Source organism: Macaca thibetana, chromosome 7, assembly GCF_024542745.1.
Source record: "Macaca thibetana thibetana isolate TM-01 chromosome 7, ASM2454274v1, whole genome shotgun sequence".
Lineage (NCBI taxonomy): Eukaryota > Metazoa > Chordata > Mammalia > Primates > Cercopithecidae > Macaca > Macaca thibetana.
The window spans coordinates 42,241,340-42,261,923 of NC_065584.1; the positions used below are offsets into that span (position 1 = coordinate 42,241,340).

Here is a 20,584-nt window from a genome sequence, read left to right on the forward strand (position 1 = left end):
AGTGCAGGCTGGGTGAGGTAGTTCACACCTGTAATCTCAGCACTTTGGGAGGCAGAGGTAGGAGGACTGCTTGAGGCCAGGAGTTTCAGATCAGTCTGGGCAACATAGCAAGATCCATTTCTACAAAAAAATTTTACCCAGATGTGGTGGCACACACTTGTAGTCCTAGCTACTCAGGAGGCTTAGGCAGGAAGATCACTTGAGCTCAGAAATTCAAGGCTGCAGTGAGTTATGATCACACCACTGTACTCCAGCCTGGGCAACAGAGCAAGACCCTGTCTCTAAAACAAACAAAGAAAAAACTGCACAAAGAATTCAAGGAGCAAAGACTGAGAGAAATTTCCTGCACCACAAAATATTTAACTCCTTCATCTCTGAAATTTCACAAAGACAGTGCCTTCCAAAATCAAAAGTTAGGAATCTAAAATTATGAGCAAGATAATAGGTCCTTCTATTTGGGGGGCTGGAACTGGGGGAGACAAAGAGAAAGGCTGCAAGAGCCAATGACAAAAAAATCTACTGTGAAGACACTAAAAACTGGGAACCTTTTTTTTTTTTTTTGAGATGGAGTCTCGCTCTGCTGCCCACGCTTGAGTGTGCAGTGGCACGATCTCGGGTCACTGCAACCTCCACCTCTCGGGTTCAAGTGATTCTCCTGCCTCAGCCTCCCGAGTAGCTGGAATTACAGGCACCCACTACCTTACCTGGCTAATTTTTGTATTTTTAGTAGAGATGGGGTCTCACCATGTTGGCCAGGCTGATCTCGAACTCCTCATCTCAAGTTATCCACCTGCCTCAGCCTCCCAAAGTGCTGGGATTATAGGCATGAGCCACCATGCCCAGCCCCAACATTCTTAATAAAACTCAAATTGCCCAATAACTGCTAATCTACATGATCAACTCTCCGCTCCTCTGAGACCTATCCTTGACTAATTACTCCTCAAACTGAACTTTGCCTGACCCCTCCTGTCAAAGTCCTATAAAAAAATTCCACCATCCTTCTCCAAGTTAGAACTTTCCTTCAGGGCCTTCTCATGCCCACTATCTTCTTTTTTTTTTGTTTATGAGACAGAGTCTCGCTCTGTTGCCCCGGCTGGAGTGTAGTGGCACAATATCGGCTCACTGCAACCTCTACCTCCTGGGTGCAAGGGATTCTCCTGCCTCAGCCTCCTGAGTAGCAGGGACTACAGGCACATGCCACCATGCCCGGCTAATTTTTGTATTTTTAATAGAGAGGAGGTTTCACTATGTTGGCCAGGCTGGTCTCAAACTCCTGACCTTGTGATCTGCCCGTCTTGGCCTCCCAAAGTGCTGGGATTACAGGTGTGAGCCAACGTGCCCGGTCCATGCCCACTATTTTCTAACATAGTCTTATGCTAATAGAGTCTAACAGTGCTCTGGCTGATTTTCATCCAAACTATGTAATGTTCCAGGAGGGCAACAGGGCAGGAATTTGCATCATTTCTTCTTGATGGGTTCCAAGGTAATTGTAAGCACTGCTTCTATGTCCATATAATGACTAGGGAAATATGCAATAGAAAAGTAAAGCTTTCTCTGGTCATTTCTTTAAAATAATAAAGACAAAGACAAACACTTATTAAGCACATAAATATACTGCTATATACTTCTATGTAATTGATTCTATTTAATGCTCACTACAACCCTCGAGATAAATATGCTTATCCTCATTTTACACATGCAAAATCAGAAATTTAGTTTAAGAAACTTACCCAGTTAGCAACTGGTAAATAGAGGGTTTAAATCCAATTATCCCAAGTCAACTCTTTCCACTCAAGCAAAGCCATAAGCTACACTGCCCTAGCTCCAACTACCATCTATAAGAAACAAATGCATTCTTCTGAGCCCCCTCTGTCTTGTTAGGTCTACTTATTTGCTTTTCTCAATATCTCAGTAAGCCTCCATGACTTAAAAACTTCTTCATGTAATTCATCTCTTATTTCAACCTCTTCCTATATGTTCACCAATAAGACCTAAGTATCCTATAGCTGTCTCTCATCCAGTAATGCCAAGCTTTACAGTTAAAACAATTGTACTCCTAACAGATTTCATCAGGATGCATTCTCTAAACATTTCTAAGTATTTTTCTATATTCTTCACATCATTTAATTAGACTCCACTAGTATGTACTGTAGTTTATTTTAACCAACTGAAAATGATATTGGAAATAAAATACTTTTTAAAACCTAGGTATTACTATATATGCAGAATAACAGTCTGGGGGGATTTTTTAGAAAGAAAATTGCCAATACAATTTGTATATAATAGATACTTGCATTAGCTAGTGCCAAAACATAAAGAAATTATAATTCTCAAACCAGAATTATTTTTACACTGAAAATAATGGGAAAAAAAGTTTTAAAAAATGGAAAATAATGGGGTTAAAATACACTATATATGGAGGTCAGGATGCAGTAAAACAACTAGGTTTGTCCTCTCACTTAAAACGAAACAAAAACGAACATAATATAGAAAACAACATTTTTCAAGAAACTGGACATCAAGCAACAAAGAACAGTGATTCTAGAGAGACAGGAAATAAACAATACCTTCAACAGTCCCAGCTTACAACCTTCAGAGACTTTTCAGGCTAAGGCCCAGGGAAGAGAAAGAAATCCAAGGGGAGCTAGGTACGTGGAGAAACTAACTTGAGTCGATGAAACAGAAGAGCTTAGAGTCCATGAAGACCAAGGCAGCTAGCCCTGGGAAAGTAGCAGGGTGGCTACGTAGAGAACAAAACCCAGAGATCTGCAGCAGGGCCTCTCAAATATTCAACACAGTACTGATGAGCTCAAAGTGTGAGACAACTACTGGAGGCTGGGGGAAAAAACATCTGAAAGAATTTGAGAGAACAGTGATGGATAATCATGCAGACTTAGGAATACTGCCTGTTCCTACCAGCCAAACTGGTAAAGCTCTTAATTCACAGGACATTGAGTGGAGTGCTTAAGAAGGTCTTGCCTCAGTAGTGAAGAGTAATTAGCCCTGGATTGAGCATTGCTCCAGGCCTTCTAAAAAACATCATAAAAGCAAGCTTCAAATTGTCTCTAACTACATATCCAGAACAAAATTCAACAGAATTTCTAATAATAAAAGAATATCTAACACTCAAAAAAGGTAAAATTCACAGTGTCTGTCAGTTAAAGATTACCAGATATGCAAAGAGGCATGAAAACATGAATAAAGCAATCAATTGACTGAAACCAACCCAGACGTTAGCAAACAAGGACATTAAAAATTACTATAGTTTTTAAATAGAGACAAGGTATTACTGTGTTACCCAGGCTGGTCCTAAATACCTGGGCTCAAGCAATTCTCCTACCTCAGACTCCCAAAGTGCTGGAATTACAGGCATGAGCCACCATGCCTAGTCTAAAAGTTATTCTAAATGTATTTCACATAGCTAAAACATTAAGGGACATGGAAGATATAAAAAAGATCTAAATCAAAACTCTAAAGATGAAAACTATAATGTCTAACATAAAAAAACTACATAGAACAACAGATTAGACACTGTAGAAGCAAAGATTCATGAACTTGGAAAAATACCAATAAAGATGATCCAAAAATGTAACACAAAAAGAGAAAAGAACACAAAAAGAACATAAAGAGCATCAGTGAACTGTGGGGCCACATCAAGAAGCCAAATACACATCATAACCAAGTGGGTTTATTTCAGAAACATAGAGTTGGATTGACCTTTAAAAATCGAGCAATGTAATACACCATATTAACAAACTTTTTTTATTTTTTTGAGACAGGGTCTCAAACTCTGTCACCCAGGCTGGAGTGCAGTGGCATGATCTCGGCTTGCTGACGCCTCCACCACCCAGGTTCAAGCAATCAATCTTCCCACCTCAGACTCCCGAGTAACTGGGACTACAGGTGTCCGCCACCACGCCTGGCTAATAAAAAACTTAAAAAAAACAAACAAACATGGAATCATTTCAACACATTAAAAAAAAATGACGAAATTCAAAATCCACTCCTAATTTTTTTTTTAACTTTACCAAAACTAGGAATGGAAAAAAAGCTTCCTCAGCCCAATAAAGTGCATCCTGAAAAATCTACAATATCATACTTAATTGTGAAAGAATAGATGCTTTCCGCCTAAGATTAGAAACAAGACTAAGATGTCCACTCTATTTCTATTCAACATTATACCAGAGGTTTTAGCCAGTGAAATCAGGCAAGAAAAAAGAAATAAAAGGATTGTCTTTTTATTAGAATGGAAGAAATAAAGTCTCTTTATTCACAAAAGACATGCTTTGTCTATGCAGAAAAGCCAATGTAAGCTACAAAAAAGCTACGAGAATGAGTACAGCAGGTTTTCAGGATACAATGCCACGACACAAAAATCAATTGCATTCTTATGCATTAGTAATGAATAATTAAAAATCATATGTTATTGGCCGGGTGTGGTGGCTCACGCCTTTAATCTCAGCACTTTGGGAGGCTGAGGAGGGCAGATCACTTGAGATCAGGAGTTCGAGACCAGGTGAAATCCCATCTCTACTAAAAATACAAAACTTAGCTGGGTGTGGTAGCTGAGCAATCTCAGCTACTTGGGAGGCTTAGTCAGAAGAATCGCTTGAACCCAGGAGGTGAAGGTTGTAGTGAGCCAATACCATGCCACCGCACTCCAGCCTGGGTGACAGTAATTGACCACACCTGGCCAATAACTCTGTCTCAAAAAAAAAAAAGTTGACATGTTATTAAAATATTTATAAAAGCATCAAAAAATATAAAATACTTAAAGATAAACCTAATAAAATATGGGTAAGATCAGTAGATTGAAAACAATAAAATACTGCTGAAAGAAATTAAACATCCAAATAAATGGAGACATCTTATTCATGAGTCAGAAGATTTGATATTGTTAAGATGTCAATTGTCCCTCAAATTCATCTATAGATTTTGATGCAATTCCAATCAAATATTTACATACTGTTTCTAAAATTCATATGAAAATGTAAAGCCATTCAGGAGAGAAAAGCCACATAGTAATTTGAAAAGTGAAAGCTTAAAAAAAGGATCACTAACTATTTAACCTGGGGTTAGAGAAACAGCCAATTAACTAATGAGAAATAAAGAGAACTCTAAGAGTAGCCAATGCTCCCTAGGTTGACATAGAACACTAAGGCAAGAGCTTCCTCCAACCCTAAACTATCCCAGGGCTGAGATCCAGACCTTGTTGGAGAGAACACAGTCCTCTCACTGAATAGCAGAGAAGTTGCTGTAGTGCTGCACCAGCAGAAATTACTGGAAATCTACCTTGAGGAACTTGCCAAAAATCCATTCTTTAGGGTGCTAGTAAAATCTCTTCACAAAGATACTCTGTTACAAATCCACCTGAGGGGGAAGTAAAAGAAGTTGCTGGCCTTGGGTCACTGGTGCTGGGTACTGCTGCCCTCTGAGCACTGCAGAAGCCTGATAATGGTGAAAACATGCACCCTACAGAAACTGTAGAGTGGGGAAGCCAATGTGGGTTGACACTGAAGAAGCTGAGTGTGTTGCTACAGTCCACTAAGCAAGTACACAGAAATGAAGAAGCAAAACTTTTCTACAGTGTTTCTCCAACACTCTGTACTGGCAAAGCTTAACATTGTCAGCTGACAAAAGAAAAATATTTAAAGGGCCTGATATATTTTCACAGAGCAGGCAAAAAGGGTATGTTTGAAGATGAGAGGCAACAGATTGGCAACCAGCACAACGGCCAAAATTGCTCTGAAAAGGAACAAGAAGTTGTATGGGTTAACGTGACCCGATTTCACGACATAAAGCCATAGTAGTCAGTATTGTAGTGGCATCGAGAAAGACAAAGAAATCACAGCACAGAAACAATATCATGGAGTTGTGGTCCATTTATAAGTTGATTTTCACATAGGCTTAGTTGGTTTTATGTCTATCCTTAATTGGTTTTATGTCTATCCTGAGCTACTGTTTAGTATAGACCAAAATTACGTTCAGCTCCTTCTTATCATGTAAGAGGAATTTGGAGGGTGTTGCTTAAAATTTCATTCCACCTGTACATTTGTCACTTTAAAATTAAAATTGAGCTGGTATGAGACCAAAAAAAAAAAGAAAGAAAGAAAGACAAAGTGATCGGTGGAACAAAACAGAATCAGAAATAAACCCACGCATATACAATCAAATGATTTTTGACAAAAGTCAAAAGGACAAACCACTTCAGTAAATGATGCTGACACAACGGCATGTCCCTACCCCCAAAAAAGAATTTCTATCCACTTTTTACTCCATACAAAAAAATTAACTCAAATTGCATCATAGGTCTAAATACAAAACCAAAAAACTTCCAGGAGAGAACTTCTATGCCCTTGGATTAGGCAAATATATCTTAGATACATAAACAAAAACACAATCCATATGAGAACAAACTGATAGCCTGGACTTCATCAAAATTAAAACTGTGTGCTCTCCAAAGATACTATTAAGAGAAAGAAAAGACAAGTTACAGTCCAGGAAAAATACATCTGCAAAGCATGTATCTTATAAACAACTTTGATCAAGAATATAAACCGCTCTCAAAACTGAATAATAAGAAAACAAACAACTCAATTTATATAATGGGCAAAATATTTAAACAGACATTTTACCAAAGAAAATATACAAATGGTAAATAAACACAGGAATGGACAGCCCCTGACCAAAAGTATATACTATAAGTTCCATTTTTAAAAAACTTTAGAAAATGCACTAAATTTATAGTGACCAAAAGCAATTCAGGATTTTCCTGGAGGCAATGAAGGATGGGCAGTAGTGGGGGAAAAGATTACAAGGGGGCAAGAAGAAATCTGTGGAGGTAATGAGTATGTTTACTATCTTAATTGTGGTGATGGATTCACAGATGTATACATATGTCAAAACTAATCAAATTGTTCATTTCAGACGTGTGCAGTATTTTTTATTGCCAATCATACCTCAGCAAAGCTATTTAAAAAAAAAAAATCACACTCCATCGACCCACTAGAATACAAACTATATAGAAGTCTCAGAAAAAAAAAGTATACGTTACAGAATTATAAATCACTTAAAATGGAGTTCATGTGATTAGTATCTTTTAAAAGTATCCCTAAAACTCAACAACAAAAAATCTGATTCAAGAATGGGCAAAGGACTTAAATAGGTATTTCTCCAAAGAAAATATGCAAATGAACAATAAGCATAAGAAAAGATGCTCAACATCACTAATCATTTCAAAAATGCAAATCAAAATCTCAATGAGATACCACTTCACACCCATTAAGATGATGATTATAAAAATAATAATAATAATAAAAGAAAGTAAGTGTTGGTAAGAACGTGCTGAAATTAGAACTCTGTGCCCTGCTGGTGGAAATGTAAAATGGTGTAGCCACTGTGAAAAACAGTATGATGTTTCCTCAAAATGTTAAAAAAAGAATTACAGAGGCTGGGCACAATGGCTCACACCTATAATTCTAGCACTTTGGGAGGCCAAGGCAGGCAGATCACTTGAGGTCAGCAGTTCAAGACCAGCCTAGCCAATATGGTGAAACCCCATCTCTACTAAAAATACCAAAAAAATTAGCCAGTGTGGTGGCACACACCTGTAATCCCAACTACTTGGAAGACTGAGGTAGGAGAATCGTTTGAACCAGGGAGGCAGTGGTTGCAGTGAGCCAAGATAGTACCACTACACTCCAGCCTAGGTGACAGAGCAAGACTCCATCCCCCCCACCAAAAAAAACAGAATTACTGTATGATACCAGCAATTCCACTTCTGGATACATACCCAAAAGAATCAAAAGCAGTGTCTGAAAAAGATACTTGTGCCAGGTACAGTGGCTGACACCTGTAATCCCAATACTTTGGGAGGCCGAGGTGGGCAGATCTCTTGAGCCCAGGAGATTGAAACCAGCCTGGGCAACATGATGAAACCCGTCTCCAAAAAAATACAAAAATTAGCTGGGCATGATGAAGTGTACCTGTAGTCCCAGCTACTCTGGTGGCTGAGGTGGGAGGATCATCTGAGCTTGGGAAGGTCAAGGCTGCAGTGAGCTATTAAGATGATCATGCCACTGTACTCCAGTCTGGGTGGAAAAAAAAAAAAAAAAAAAAAACACTGTCTCAAAAAAAAAAAAAAATCACAGTTCATTTCTGCAGTTTGCAACAGTTTTACTACTCCCAAGATGGATGTTATCATAATGATGGGATAGAAAGGGCAGATTCAGATAAAAAAGCAATCACAGTCAATAAGCACTTCTAAAGCTCCTAATCAGGGCCAGATACTATGAGGCACTAGGGACACAAAGATAAAGAATCCCTATTATTAAGGGATTTCTGTTCTAATCACATTTACCCATAGTCAAGAAATCAAAACATGTGGTCATTAACGGCATCATTTCAAACTGATTCCAATACCACCCAGAACCAATCATAATAAGAAGTTTCCAAATGATGGTAGCAAAATATTTGGTTTCTTCATATAAGAAAATTTTAATCCAATTCCCCCATTCTCAAACTGAAAAGAACCATTTCTCAAAGATAACATTAATGAGACAATAGATTAAAATATGTATTTAAAAAACTTGTAGATCTATGATACATTTAACATCTTGCTCATATTTGCAACAGGCACAGTAATCAAAATTACCCCACTTTTCTGGACACCAATTCCTGTTTTTAGTCCTTATCTTCTAGCCCCATGATTCAACTTACTGCTGGTCAAAACAGAATCTTCATATGTGAGAGAACAGAGATCAAAAACAAGTAAAGAAGGAAAAACAGGAGGGGAGGGGGATAGAAGGGGAAGAAAGATGGGGAGCAGGGCAAAGGGAGGACAGGACAGGGGAAAGTGGAAGTAGGAGAAGGAGAAAGGAAAGAAGAAAGGGAGGGAGAAAGGAAGAAATGCAGACATCAGTAAATTATGGAAAATGCTGAATCTCACTCATAATCAAAGAGATCCCAACAAAGAGATCCTTTCCACCAAACTGAGAAATACTAAAAGCTCAGGAATACCCAGTGTTAAAGAAACTGTGAGGAAAAGGTAACTGGGTAAACTGGTACGACCTTTTTGCAGGGGATTTGTTTCTAAGAATCAACAATCTCAAAAACAATTAAATCATTTGAGCCAACCATTCTATCTGAAGGAGTTAATGTTAAGGAAAAAGTAGATAAAATCGTTTGTGTACATCTACATACATGTATTAATATAGATGCCATATATTATAATATATGCCATAGACATCTGTAGCTTTTCAAAGCTTCTCAGAGAATTCTTATGATAATCTACTTTTGGAACCATGTCCCAGGGAATGAATATCTGTATTGAAGGAACTAACATTTAGTTAGCAACTTTTGTGAGCCTGGCATTATACTGACACATACATCACCTTGTTTAACCAAAACACATTAAAAGCTAAAGGGGATGTTTTAAAAAGATCTATATTCCTAAAATACTGATAACCAAAGCCTTACAGGGAATTTTCACTGCTCTATTCATACAATCAATTAACAGAATTTATGTTCCTCTGTTGTTTAAAGCAAAAACAGACAAAATAAAAGAGTTTATCTGGGCAAAGAATGAGTCATCAATCAAGCAGAGGTTTGAAGAGTTTCACTTGCAGCAGTGTCGGCTGCAAGCTTTACATGCTGAACACAGAAGGAAGACAAAGAAAACATCTCACTGGTTAGAGTGTAAAGACACTAGTTTGAGATTAGTTAGGTGGTTTCTAGTTGGCAAAATATCTAGTTTCCTTTTACTTTCTAAGTTGGGCTTTGGTTTGCTTAGCTAGGAACTTAAACAGCTAAAGCCACCCAGCCTAGTAGCCTCCCAACTATAAATTTAACACTGCAAAGACAATTTCTAGTTACCATCTCAAAATTTCCCATTAATTTCTCTCATAAAAATAGGAGCTATCCCCAAATTAGGAAAAAAAAAAATCACACTTAAGAATTCAGAATATCAAGTAAAAACTAATGGGAATAGGGAGTTTTTCCTACTGGGGATATTTGTTTTATACTTAACAGTCGAGCATCTCAAATCCACAAATCCAAAATGCTCCAGTGAGCATTTCTTTTGAGTGTCACGTCGGTTTCAGATTTTGGAACATTTTGGATTTCAGATTTGGGATGCCTGACCTGTATATATAGGGTTCAGTACTATCCATGGTTTCAGGTATCCACTGGGGGTGCCTTGGGGACTCCTGTGTATCAAATTCCCTCAAGTCAGCAACTCAGAACCTAAAGCACAAGAATACTATTGTTCTCAAAACCCCAAAGATAGATACTATCTGGGGTAGAGGGGGGAATACTCTCTTTAAAGAAGAGTATGTCCAAGAAGAAAGAAAAGAAAAATCAATTACACGACAATAATGGAGTTTACTTAGAGGGCTCTCAACATTTTACAGACCTGGTTCTAGAACCTGGAATCTTCTCACTAAAAAGATTATAACAGATATAATCTAGACTTGGGTATATTAGTTTCTGACTTTTCTGCTGCCTTCACTGATGCCTGATAACTTTTAAACCATGATGCTTTTTACAGCTAGAACTCCTTTGGGGGGGGAAAATAAAAGACATCACGAACCCTTAGTCATCTTTCCCTACAATTTGGTTCTATAGTTCAGATTCCTCTGACTTGATACCAAGTGAGACAAACTTACCCAGGCTAGAAGCTATAAGAAAAGTTATCTCATCAACTCTTGCTATATGATTTGCTCTTAGGCAAATCTAACCTGTGCCAGAATTTAGAAGTTGACCAACAGCTTATTTCCTCTGTACTACTGTTTTACCATATTAGGGTTTTTCAAAAAAAATTAGCAAACCTGTAGTCAGTTGATTAGCTGCAGGTCAGAAAGACACACCCAGAATAGGACATCCTATAGAAAATCTCCTCTATATAGAAATATATGTATAGAAATAAAATTGACTGATTTAGGTATTTTGCAAAGTTAAAACAATGCAAAAATATATGCTCAATGAATAAATGACTAACCAAAACGGTGCTCCTGAGCATCTAGTCTTAGCTCAAGGTGGCCCCAAGGTATTCATAATCTCCAACATCTCATATGTTTGAAACCAGAGACCTAGGGAACTCTTATTTAGTTAACAATAGTAATAATTAACATTTATTGAGCCACTACTTCATGCCAGGCACTGTGGTAAAGACTCTGCATTTTTTATCCATATTTTACAGATGTGGAAAATTAGCATCAAAGTTACTATTCAAGGTTGCACAGATCTTAAGTGACAGTCAGACCACACACCTGCTTTACTCCACAGTTTATGTGCTCGCTAGGGCAATTCCAGAATTCAAACAAACACCCTGATGGCCATAACTGTCCACAGAAATACTCAGAATCTTCAAGAATGCCAAAAAGCTTATATTTAAGTAGAGAAAAACTTTATATTTAGGTTGACTTATACTTGGAATAAATCTAATTCTAAAAATTCAATCATCCAGTATATAATTTACAGTGAAAATTTACTAGTGGTAGCTTAGAAGTTGCTGAAGTTTATGCATAAAGAATTAAGGGATAAAGACATTTAGAAGAGCTTAGTCCCATATAATGTATTCAGACCAGAGCCATTTCTGAAATGAGTAAGGTTCCAAGATCTCAGTATTATTGGGCAGAGACTTCCACTACGAGATCTGTTTCTACGCTTGAGCCCAGAAGTTTAGAGACTGCGGTGAGCTATGACAGCACCACTGCACTCCAGCCTGGGAGACCTACAGCAAAACCCTGTCTCAAAAACAAAAAATCTACTTCTTCAAATCTACCACTTGAACAAAGAATTCAAGGATTCTCTCCTTTGTGAGATCTCTCCTGACCCTCCAGACACAATTCATTACTCCTTTCTGTGTGCTACTACTGAGTTTTACACATACTTCAGCTGTACTTACCACACTAAGCAAAATTGAGTTTCACACAGCTCAAAACATTTCACACACTGACAGACTAACATCCTCACACTAACTTCTGAATACCAAATTCAATCTTTTAGATATCACCTTATTAACAATGATTTTGAGTTACTGCATGAAGCCTTGTCATTTCACAATGCTAGGAAATTGGGAGAAGAGGTATGAAGCTACGCTTTCCCTGAAGTTTAGGAGGACATGACACTATCCTGACCTATGATGAAAAAAGAATAATTCTTCCGACCCCATACTCCAGTCCTGCTCTGGACAAAGCCTTAGTCACATATACTTGGAAGCTGGGAGGGGGAGAAGGATGAGTGTGAAGGAGTAATTAGAGTTATAGTTCTAATATCCTATAGTGTAGGTGTTCTCTTATCTCGTCTCTTACCCTTGACTTATCACCAAAAGTCTCTGATTTCTCTCTTGGGACAGTGCAGGTCTACAAGTATTGCTGGGTTCTAAGCAGAAATCCTAGGTGATCAAATAAGTGAAAGGCACCCATTAAGCACCAAGCTTTTACTACCATGGCAGGGTGAGAAAGACCCTTTCCCTCTTAACTTCCTATACCTACAATCCCAGTAGTAGGCCTCAAATTCCACAGGTTGTCACCTCACCCCCTACAAGGAGGTTGGGCCCAGGACTGATTTGCTCAGTCCCAAAGATGCCTAAAAATCCCATCCTTACACTTTTTCCGCCCCCCAAGACAAGGTCTCCCTCTGTTGCAGAGGCTGGAGTGCAGTGGCTCTACCATAGTTCACAGCAGCCTCAAACACCTGAGCTCAAGCGATCCTCTGCCTCAGCCTCCTAAGTACATGCACACACCACCATGCCTGGCTAATTTTTTTTTAATTTTTTTGGTAGAGACAGGGTCTCACTCACTATGTTGCCCAGGCTGGTCTCGAACTCCTGGCCTCAAGCAATGCTCTGCCTCTACCTTCCAAAGTGCTGGGATTATAGGCATCATCCTGACACTTTAATGTTATGCAGCAACGAAGATTTCTAATTCCAAAGGAGATAACACTCCCAGGAATTAGAATTGAATATTTTATAATAATAAATTTTAGCTCTGTGAAATGACTCTCCATACAAACACCCAAATACCTCCTACGCCTATGACAAGTGGAATTTTTATTTTCAATCAGATTTTGGGAGACATGTTATTATAGAGGAAATTAGGGGAGTTCCTGTACTGTAATTATTAACTTATATTTCTAGTTCACCTTCTGAATTATCAGTTTCCTAAAGGTAGGGTCGTTATCATTTTGTATTCCAAATTCATAGTAGTTGTTAACTACACTTGTTGAGAAAAAGGTAAGACAAGATTAGGGGGAAAGACTGGGAACAAGATACAAAGAAATATGTGAGCATCCTTATATGCTTAACTTTAGATCCCATACTAGTGGATATTCTTAAGTGGTATTTACTCTTTTAAAAAAATCCTGTCTTCCAGCCAGGTGTGGTGGCTCACACCTATAATCCCAACACTTTGGAAGGCTGAGGCAGGAGGATTGCTTGAGCTCAGAAGTTCCAGACCAGCCTGGCAATACAGCAAAATTTCATCTCTACTAAAAAATAAAAATAAAAAATAAATCCTATCTTCCCTGAAAAAATCCACAAAAATGAAGAACAAGTATCAGTTGAGAAATTTTACTACTTTTACAATAAAATGAACTGTGTCTGTCAGGTTCACCAAGGTATTAGGAGAAAGTGGTTATTTTTCAATCTTGGCAAATAACTTAAAGATGACAAGAGTAAAAAAGCTACATGCATTTATAAAATCTCCAAGAAATAATAAGGCTAGAAGATTAGGTACAATAGAAACTCTTTTTTAAATTTTTTTCTTTTTTTTTTTTTTTGAGACAGAGTTTTGCTCTGTTGCCCAGGCTAGAGTGCAGTGGCACAATCTCGGCTCAGTGCAACCTCTGCCTCCCAGGTTCAAGCAATTCGCCCGCCTCAGACCCCTGAGTAGCTGGGATTACAGGCATGAGCCAGCATACCTGGCTTTTTTTTTTTTTTTTAAGTAGAGACAGGGTTTCACCATGTTGGTCAGGCTGGTCTCGAACTCCTGACCTCAAGTGATCTGCCTGCCTCAGCCTTCCAAAGTGCTGGGATTACAGGCATGAGTCACCCTACCTGGCCTCTTTTTTTTAAAAAAATATCTTTTAAATTTCAATAGCTTTTGGAGTACAAGTGGTTTTGGGTTACATGGATAAAATGTATAGTGGTGAAGTCTGAGAGTTTACTACATCCATCACCAAAGTTGCATACATTGTACCCAATATATCTTTTTTTATCCCTCATCCTCTTCCTAACCTCCCCGCGTCTCTTTTACTATTCTGTATGCCTTTGCATATTAGCTCCCACTTTTGAGAACATACAGTATTTGGTTTTGTATTCCTGAGTTACTTCACTTAGAATGGCCTACAGCTCCATCCAAATTGCTGCAAAAATGTTATTTCGTTCTTTTTTATGGCTGAGTGGTATTACATGGTGTATATATACCTGTATAGAATATAAACTTAAAACAATCCTCTAATAGCTTTTACAGATGAGCAAGTAGGGTCAGAATCATCAAATTCAGCATCTCAGTGACACAAGAAGTTTCTAGAAGTCTCTAGTCATACTGATTTTCCACTTAAATTGCTGAACCCAATTCAGTTCTAAACATTAGTTTAGGAAGAAGTCACAAGAATGCAGAGAAATCTAATAAGTAATCCTAAGAAAGATGCCAAATTAAGCCTACAAACATTAAATTGGTAAGGAAAATTTCAATTTGTGAGTAAAATATTACAAGAATTAAACATAAAGTATTAAATTATTGGACTACAATTTACATCCTAAGTATGAATGTCTAGAATACCAACTTTGGCACATAAACAGGAGATCATTTTTATCACCTAGTCACAAAACTACAATTTCTGGGAATAAAACTTGGCAATGTAAGTCCAAAAGCATTGTTTCCTAATTATATAAGTAACAAAAAAATTTATAATCTCATTTTTCAAGATCCAATAAAAATTAGTCCTGTGAAAGAGAACACAAAATGCTCCCCAAATGAAGGCGAGAGATAGAAAAGACACACAAAAAGAGAAAGAGAGAGACACAGATTTCTGAAAACCCAAAGATAAGGTACAAACATGGAAAACCTAAATGCACAAAGATATTACAGCAATACGTACAATGAACTATCAGTATGACCAACCTAACAGTACCTCGACTCAACGAGAAATGGGAAACATTTACACTGTTAACTGAAAAAAGGCACAAATTTGAAAAGAAATTATTATTACAACTTTGTAAAAAAAAAAATTCTGTATGAAAAAGGACTAAAAGGCACATATACCAACATGGTAACCACAGTTATGTTAAGATCATGGGACTGCGTGTAATTCTTTTACATTCAATAATAATAAATAAAAGTTATAAATAAGTTGTCTAAATTATCTATAATGTGATATTTTCAATGTAAAGCTTTCTAAAGAAAATAAAATTATATCTTACATTTAATTTATAACAATCTGTCTCTTTCTACTTCAATTTCTACTAAGCTATTTGAGCACTAAATTCATTATATGAACTAAGTTTTTTACCATATCACAAAAAAGTAAGAATTAACATTACCTTATTCTCTGCTCATAAAAATAATTAGTGGGAAATCTACTAATTAAGACATTCAATGTAAATGAGTCATCAAATTAATTGGTTCCATAAATCCAAAGTATCGGCACAGGGTTTTAATAACCATCCTCAGCATCATCAGTATACTTATCAGAAGTGCAATTAGTAAAACCTGACATGACCCTACACTCAAAAAGGCTATAAAAATAAAGTATATTTTTTTACAGTATAAGAGTACAAAAATAAACCTTTGGCCCTCAACATAGAAAACAAAGGTTGCTGTTGCCCTCAATCTATACTTAAAAACAGAATAGTAAATAGCCTGAGTCTATGCTATCACTAGATGATTGTCCCTCCTGTTGAAATCTGATCTCAATGTTGAAGGTGGGACCTAATGGGAGTTGTTGTTGGGGTGGGGGGAGGGGTCAGAACCCTCATGAATAAATTAATGCTCTTCCTCAGGCATGCTTGAGGTCTCACTCTATTTGTTCCCCCAAAAGCTGGTTGTTTAAAAGAGTCAGGGTCCCTCCTCCCACCCTTTTCTCCTTTCTCATTAGGTGCACAAGCTGGCTCCTCTTTGCCTTCTGCTATCAGCGAAAGTAGCCTAAGGCGCCCACTAGAAGCAGATCCCGGTGCCATACTTCTTGTACAGCCTGCAGAACTGTGTGGTAAATCAAACTCTTTATAAATTACCAGCCTCAGGTATTCCTATATAGCAACATAAAACAAGGCAGTCAACTCATCAATAATAATAATCAGTCCTATGATCAACTTCCCTCTGGAGGAGTTTTTTAATCTTTCTTGCAAAGTAGAATACATTATCCCCAAAATGTGCAGACCTGATGTCAGGAAGAAATAAAATTCTTAATGAACAATACTGCCAAATCAGATAAAGGATACTGTAATAAGTCTTTTGACTAATTACAAAAGCATCAAAAATTGTCAAAAAAATAACCTTAAGTATGGTTGTAAAAAGCTTTTAATTCATCACTCCCAACCTCACAACAAGAAAAAAAGCTGGGGGGGAAAAAAACTGATAATCAACAACTCTTCTTAGAGCCATCAGAGAATTGAGGTCCAGAGGGCAAACTGCTGCTCTAAAACCTGGAGAGACAGGCAGGCAGATACAGAGAATCACAGTGTGCGGGAAGCAGAAGCCCAGGAATACAAGCTCTCAACTGAAGCCAGCATCAGTAGGAACACTTCAAACAGTAATTGTGGTCTAGCTTGAGAGTTAAAAACTGCAAGCAGACCAGTCTTAGAGGGGTCCCCATACTTTCCTGAGTTTTACCTGCAGAAGCCCTACCAGGTTCTCATGGCAAAGATCTGAAAAAATCCCCTCCTGCCGGCAGCAGGGTAAGAAGAAAAACATTTTGAAATATGCCAGGGACTTTGTTTCTATCAAAAGGCATTCCAGTAAAGGAAACTATTTTACCAGAACCTAACCAACTGGGCTTTTAGATTGCCTAACCTACTAGGGTTTTACAGTGCCTAACCAACCTGAGGGAAGGGCAATACCCAACTCTAGCCCCATATATCCTTTGACAGGGAAAAAGAGAAAGATACCCAACTCAGGCTCACAGTTGGTAGAGGGCAGAGGTGAGGGGGAAAGTTCTACAGTCCTGAGATCTAATTACAGGCCTGCAGAACTTTCCCCCTTATACCTCTACCCTTACCACTACATCAATACAGTTCTTGTACAACACAGGATTACAACTTAAAAACCTGCAAGCCTCAGACCCCTTTTAAGGATTATTGACAAAAACCCAAAGACTACAGGGCAGATAAAAGCAACGACACTAGAAGAAATTTTAGCCTCTGATAGTGACGGCAGTGGCTTTCTGGTACAGGGAAGGCACAGGGAGAGGCGGACAGACCCCCTCTCTCAACAGCCCGCCGCCCTCAGTGCAGCACAGTCAAGCAGACAGGGGCCCAATGCAGAGCTGAATCTGAGCCTCAGGGGCCTGAGGCGGGAAGCAGGAGCGGTGCCCACTTCAGGGACCGGCTAGTGACACAGCCACTGCACCCACCCGCTGAGGGTGCCAGGTTCCTGGGCCTCAGGAGGAGGCTCTGTGCAGGGCTGCCTGGGGCCACATCCCTAGGGTCCACCCCATGTCAGGCAACTGCTGAGCCTGCCACTCCCAACAACCAGGCCGGACAGTGATCTGCTCTGCCTGGGCCACTCGAGTGCCAAGGCAACTGGGGTAGCTCCCGGTGATGTCACCCCTGCCCCAGATCCCAGCCCAGGCCCAGCAAGGATCTGGAGCCCCTGCCCCAGGATGAAAGGGGGTGGAGCCAGGGCTGCATGCTCCACAGTGCCAGTGGGAGCCAGGAGCAGGCAGCAGCCCAAGCCACCCAAGCCTGGGTGGTAGACCCAGGCCTCCATGTGCTCTTGGGGACTGGAAACAGGCAGGAGCCCTGTCTCCCAACCCCATACAGCTGCAGCTATCCAAGTCAGGGTTGTGGACCCAGGCCTCCTTGTGCTCTTGTGGGCTCGGGAAGGCCCCCCGCTTGCCTTCACAGGCTCGGAAATGCCTGTTCCCGCTGCCACTTCCCGTACCGGCTCCAATCTGGCAGGTTCTCAGAGCAGGGTTGGAGCCAAGCCTGGACACCATCACAGCCCAACAGGATATGCGCATGCTCAGACCCTGCCGCCTAGGCCCCCTGTGGGGAAGCTGAGGTGGAGAGCTGCTCCATGCTGGTGGGCAGGTGCCCCTTGGCACAAGCAGCCTGGGAACCATGGAAGGTGGCAGGAGGCAGACAGGCTCCTGGGTGGAAGGGGGCAGGTCCCCAGTAAGATCCCACCTTCAGGCCAGGGAGGGCCTGAAGGTTGGGGACCGGGCTGTCAAACCCGCAGACTGCAGTGGGGGCTTGTGGTGCCTTTTCCAGCCCACCCATAGCCACCGATGTACCAACTGGCGCACACTTCCTCCCCACTGAGGTCCATAAAAGCCCCGGCATCAGCCAGGGCAGGGCAGAGGACCTCTCCTCTCTGCTGAGAGCTGGGAAGTCAATGGGGACCTGCTTGCAGAGAGGAGCCACTCACTCCAGGGCCTTCTCTCTGCTGACAGCTGAACACTGGATGAGAGGACCTGCCTACAGAGAGGGGCTGCCCTCTGCAGCTCTCATCTGAGCTGTTCTAACACTCAGTAAAGCTTCTCTTTGTCTTGCTCACCCTCCATTTGTCTGCATACCTCATTCTTCCTGGATACAGGACAAGAACTCAGGCAAAGGCGCCACCGGCCACAGAGGTTTCTAGCCAGAAAAGCAACACCTTAAAGATCCTGTAACATTTGCCTCTGATACCACAGCCAGAGCAAACACTAAACACAGCCTGACTTCTAAACAGACAAACATAAAACCTCACCCTAAAGGCCTATTTACCTCAGTTCCTTTTACCTGATACATTCTGTCTGGCTATGAAAAAAAATTATGAGGCACTGTAAAGGCAAAAAATACAATCTGAAGAAACAAAGCAAGCCTCGAAAACAGACTCGGATGTGGCAGGAATTTTTACCAGGAATTATCAAATTATCACCAGGAATTTTTTTTTTAATATGTTTTGAGACAGGGTCTCACTGTTACCCAGTCTGGAGTACAGTGGTGATCCACAGCTCCCTGTAGCCTTGAACTCCTAGGCACAAGCAATCTTCCTGCCACAGCTTCCCAAGTAGGTAGGACTACAGGTGCATGCCACCATGCCCAGCTAAGTTCTTTTTTCTGACCGGCCTGGGCAACACTGGAGACCCTGTCTCTATGATTTTTTTTTTTTAATTGCCAGGCATGGTGGCACACACCTGTAGTCCTAGCTACTTGAGAAGCTGAGGAGGGAGAATCACTTGAGCCTCGGAGTTCAAGAATGCAGTGAGTTATGATGATGCCACTACTGCACTCCAGCCAGGGTGACAGAGTGAGATCCTGTGGAAAGAAAGGAAGAGGAAAGAGTAGGAAAAAACAGTGAAGGGGGGAGGTGAGGAAGGAGAGTGTACAAATCAATAACACTGTAACAGGAAAGAATGTCTTTAGTAAGAGACACCAAACCAGGAAGTTCAAAGAATACCAAGCAAGATAAATACCAAAATATTTCCACAGACAAATGATAGTGAAGCTGCAGAAAATCAGACAGAGGAAACTAAATCAAAAGCAAACTTTAATTTTTTACTTATTAACTTCAAGACCAATAAGGTATCTCGAAAAAAGCAAGAGGTAAAGGAAAAAAACAACACACACACAAAACATCTTATCCACAGAGAAATAAAGATAAGAATTAGATCAAACTTTCTCTTCAGAAGCCACGCAAGCAAAAAGAGTGAAGTGAAATATTTAGCGTTAAAAAAAAAAAAAAAATCCAACCTTTCGGCGGGAACCACCATTTTTCAGTAATTCGCCAAAAACGACGAACACAAAGGGAAAGAGAAGAGACACCCAATATATGTTCTCTAGGCCTTTTACTAAACATGGAGTTGTTCCTTTGGCTACATGTATGCGAATCTGCAAGAAAGGTGATATTGTAGACATCAAGGGAATGAGTACTGTTCAAAAAGGAATGCTCCACAAGTGTTATCATGGCAAAACTGGAAGAGTCTGTAGTGCTGCTCAGCATGTTGTTGGCATTGTAAACAAGTTGTAAACAAACACGTTACCCAGCATGCTGTTGGTATTATAAAAAACTTGCAAACAAACAAGGGCAAGATTCTTGCCAAGAGAATTAATGTGCATACTGAGCACATTAAGCACTCTAAGAGCCAAGACAGCTTCCTGAAACGCATAAAGGAAAATGACTAGAAAAACAAAGAAGCCAAAGAGAAAGGTACCTGGGTTCAACTGAAGCACCAGCCTGCTCCATCCAGAGAAGCACACTTTGTGAGAACCAATGGGAAGGAGCCTAAGCTGCTGGAACCTATTCCCTATGAATTCACAGCATAATAGGTGTAAAAAAAAAAAATAAAAGACCTCTGGACTGGCTGGGCATAGTGGCTCACACCTGTAATCCCAGCACTTTGGGAAGCCGAGGTGGGCGAACATGAGGTCAGGAGTTCGAGA

At 39.8% G+C, this 20,584-nt stretch overlaps 1 protein-coding gene and 1 pseudogene across 20 annotated transcripts in view; one reads left to right on the plus strand and one right to left on the minus strand.

Annotated features, from left to right (window-relative positions):
• FUT8 (fucosyltransferase 8) overlaps positions 1-20,584 on the minus strand; it is a 339,734-nt gene that overhangs the window by 246,727 nt on the left and 72,423 nt on the right. For 3 of the 20 annotated variants that reach the window (XM_050799272.1, XM_050799264.1, XM_050799267.1), the window contains one exon: positions 7,986-8,090. The exons of 16 other annotated variants lie outside the window; for them this stretch is intronic. The gene's annotated coding sequence lies outside the window, so the exon portion shown is untranslated. Of the gene's footprint in view, positions 1-2,567; positions 4,765-7,985; positions 8,091-20,584 lie in introns of those variants that run through there. One more of the 20 variants, XM_050799276.1, reaches the window with a different exon arrangement.
• On the plus strand, positions 18,073-20,503 carry LOC126959136 (60S ribosomal protein L21-like; annotated as a pseudogene).